Raw genomic sequence first — 4,061 nt, forward strand, 5'->3', positions numbered from 1 at the left:
TTGCTGGAGAGTCTCTCTGCTCTGGGGTCCCACAGGCATCTTTTCAACACCGGACAGTGGTTCCCAGTCTCCCTACTGCTGTGACCCTTTAATACAGTTCCTCATGTTGTGGTGACCCCAACCATACAATTATTTCATTACTACTTCATAACTGTAATTTTGCTACTGTTACAAACTGCAGTATAAATATATGATATACAAGACATCTCTTAAGCAACACCCATGAAAGGGTTGTTTGACAACCCCCAAAGGGATAGTAACCCACATGTTGAGAATCCACTGTCTAAGAAGGTCTCCTTGGGAATTCTTTATCAAAACAATTCCCTGCAGATAGAGGTGCTTGCCTGTCAGAGTCCTAAATCAAGGCAGCCTAGGTGACAGAGCAAGACCCTGTCTCCAACTAAAGTTAGAAGGCCTAGGAATGTAGTCTTGCAGTGGATCCTTGCCTAGCAAGTAGGAGACCCTAAATTCAATCCTCAGCACAAGGAAAGCAAATAAAAGAATTCTTACTTATTCTTTAAGTGATAACCAGAGTACATCTGCCCTCAGCCCCACCGAGCTGCAGGAAGCCTGCTCCCTGTGGCCTCCTTTCTGCTCTGTTTGTTCATGAGCTCTGAGGAGGACTCCACTTGCCTTATTTCAGCTAAGTATGCTTTGCTGTTACAGGGCATCCATTGACAGAGAGCAGGTCAGTGGTTGCTATGGGCCGGGCATAGATTAAATGGAGATACGGATGGAGAAGATGCCCCTGGGAAATAGCGGTTGATGGAGAAATTCTATAACTTGATAGAACTGGAATGTCAAGCCATAAATCAAAACCATGACCTCAAAGTGGATGAATATTCTTGCATGTAAGTCAACCGCAGTAAGCTTGTGTGTGTGTGTGTGTGTGTGTGTGTGTGTGTGTGTGTGTGTGTGTGTGTGGAGAGTCTGGGTGAGCTATATTTGTGGGTGCTTGTTTGTTCTGTGCTCACACCTATACACATGGAAGGAAGAATTTGATAATCTGCTCTCTCCCTGCCTAAGGTCTGAGTTTGATTCCCGGAACCCACGTGGTAAGAGAACTAATCTCTTCAATGTTGTCCTTGGTCCTTTTCACACTGACCGCCCACCCATCCCACCCAAATAAATAAGTCAATAAGTATTTCAAAACTAAAGTCAAAAAAATCTGTCTTGCTTTATTTTAAACCAGGGTCTTGTGTATCCCTAGGCTGGTGTCAAACTCTGCATATAGTGTCAGGTCTCCTGATTTCCCTACCGCTACCTTCCGAGGGCTGGGTTACAAGCTCCAGCTGATCACATCCAGGCACATAAAGCTTCCTATAAAACAGTGTGCTCATCACCCAACCCTTGTGTACCTTGCAGTTGCAACACACACACACACACACACACACACACACTTTAATTATCTAAGTTGCATCTGTTTCCTTATTTTTTGGGGTGAGTTTGTGTGGGTGCATCCATGGAGGTGCATACTGGTGGGAGTGAGCTCCCTCCCTCACCATGTGGATTCCGGGGAATTGGACCCAGTGGCCATGCCCTGAGGCAAACACCTTCACCTGCTGAAAGCCATCCCATAAGCCCCTTGTTTTGTTTTTGTTTTGAGCCAGAATCTTGCTATATAGCCCTGGGTGGGGCCAAACTCATCACCCTCCTGCCTCTGCTTCCTAGGTGCTGGGATTGCAGGCATGCAGCATCCAGCTGGTAACTGTGTCTTTATTGCCTCAAAAAGCCACATGAAGGGATTGACCTAGACATTCAAGCCTGTGAAAGTCACTCTGTGATGTCCACAGGCCCCTGGAATCCACTAACTGGGTCTCTCAGAATGTGTCCCCATTGTTATGTGGGGCAGGGACCTGCTGAGTTTTCAAATGTGTTCTTACCCATCCCTCATCTCAGGAAGTCTCTGTCCATGCTTCTTCTCTGAGGATTGTCCCTCACCCTCAGAAAAGGCTATGGAGGACACAGCCTGAGTGTGTTGTTTCACTGTGTATTTTGAGACAAAATCTCACTGTGTGACCCGGGCTAGTCTCAAATTCACACCTCTCACTCAGTGCCCCAGATGCTTGGGTTATATGGGTATATACTACAATGGTCAGCTTGTCTTCTTTCCTTCCTTTCTTTTCCTTCCTTCCTTCCTTCCTTCCTTCCTCCCTCCCTCCCTCCCTCCCTCCCTTCCATCCTTTCTTCTTTACATCTTCCCTTCCTCCGCCCTTCCTTTCTCTCTTTTTTTGAAGTAAACATTTTTATTTTATGTCCAAGGTTGTTTTGCCTGCATGTATGTCTATACACCATTTGCATGCCAGATGCCCACAGAGACCAGATGACACCAGATCCTCTGGAACTGGAGTTACAGGTGGTTTGGAGCAGCCTGTGGGTACTGAGAACTGATCCAGGTCCTGTAGAAGAGCAGCCAATGTTGTTAACCCCAGAGCCCTCTCGCCAGCCCCAGCTTTAGTCTCTTCAGCATATGCTACTGTGCAGAGGAATTGGTCTCATTATGCCATTTTCAATCCTGGATAGATAGAATGTTCTTTGCTCATATCAAGGCCCCACGTCTCCCTCTTACTCTCTACCCTCTCTTGTAGGTCCCCTTACTTTTCCCAAGCAGTTTTCTTTCCACTTCCATCTCTTTCCTTTTCAAGGTCTTGATTCCAGATGTGAGGGAAAACACAGGGCATTTGTTTCCTGCGTCTGTCTAATTTCACTTAGTGCCTGGTTCATCTATGTGAACCTCTGTACAGAGCCACCTGCCCTCCCCTCAAATGTCCTTTCCCTTTGATGTGATCTTGCCTTGCCCTGTGGCTGGGAATTACATTTGTCTACGTTCATTTGTCTGCCTTGACTTTTCTCACTGAACAAGGAAGCTCACAGCAGCCAATACTGTTCCAGTAGAGCCTCCAGCTCAGCCCCTGCATGGTCTAGGAGTCACATTCTCCCCCCTGTTTAATCCCCCCCTCAGAGAATCTCTAAACAAAGGAAAGGCACCAAAGAGCCCAGTTCCTCATTCGTGACTATTGCAGCTTCCTCCCCTGACTCCTTCAGTCACCCAAGTCCTTATCTAAGCATTCAGGTTTGAATACTTGGACACAAACCCAGCTTGTGGTAGACGTCATCACCCCTTGCCTGTAATCTATAAAATCTCCCTGCCTTAGATTGGTTGTGACTTTTCCGGCCTTCATCTCTAAGACCAGAAAACCTGGACAGGAGTTGCTTTGCTCAGTGTACCTGTTGTTAGACTTTTTAAATTTGGCTAATCTGGCATACTGTATTGGTTTAAAACCTAATTAATGGGGGGGGCGGGACTAAAAACATTAAATACCAGCTGTGGCTTATCGCCATGGCTATCCCTTGGTACTGTTAATCCCACAGGTCGAGAATAAGGCCACTAATACAATTTAAAACCAAATTTAAAGCAAGCTTTAATTAATACTGGGAAGTTGATGGACTCTGGCCAAGTTTATACCTGGGTTCCCAAGATATGGCTGGCCACGAGTCTCATTCTGCAGAGGTTTTAGAAGGCAAAACCACAGGGCTACTACATTTCCTGTCAGGTCCAATCAGGAGCAAGCACATATTCCTGTCTGCTTACCCCACACCCTCATGCCCACACCCAATTAAAGATGTTCAGACATAATTCCTGCTTACACACCTTCCAACAACTGATAGACTTGACGTTAACCTGTAATCTCCACCAGCCCAAGGGTCAGGTAATTTCATCGGATTCTGGGAGTTGTAGTTCATTGAAATTAACAAAAAAGCCTCATGGGAAAGTATACAGTAGCTTATGGATTTTGTCCATATAAACCTGACCAATTACATATCAGGCAATGGTCCAGACCAAATCCCATCTTGCTCAGTATTTATTTTTTTAAAAAAGTTGGTTAAATGGTTTAACTGTTTTTTTTTTTTTTTTTTTCTGGCAGATTTCAGGATTGACACCTGCATGTGGTTAAGCATCTGTTGTAGTTGAGTGGAACAAACTTGCTTAGGGGAGTGAAAACATTGACTCCCATAAGCCCCAGCCTCAGCATTTCAGGAACTCTCTGTCCTTGGGTAAG

This window comes from Arvicola amphibius, chromosome 8, assembly GCF_903992535.2.
Source record: "Arvicola amphibius chromosome 8, mArvAmp1.2, whole genome shotgun sequence".
Classification (NCBI taxonomy): Eukaryota; Metazoa; Chordata; class Mammalia; order Rodentia; family Cricetidae; genus Arvicola; species Arvicola amphibius.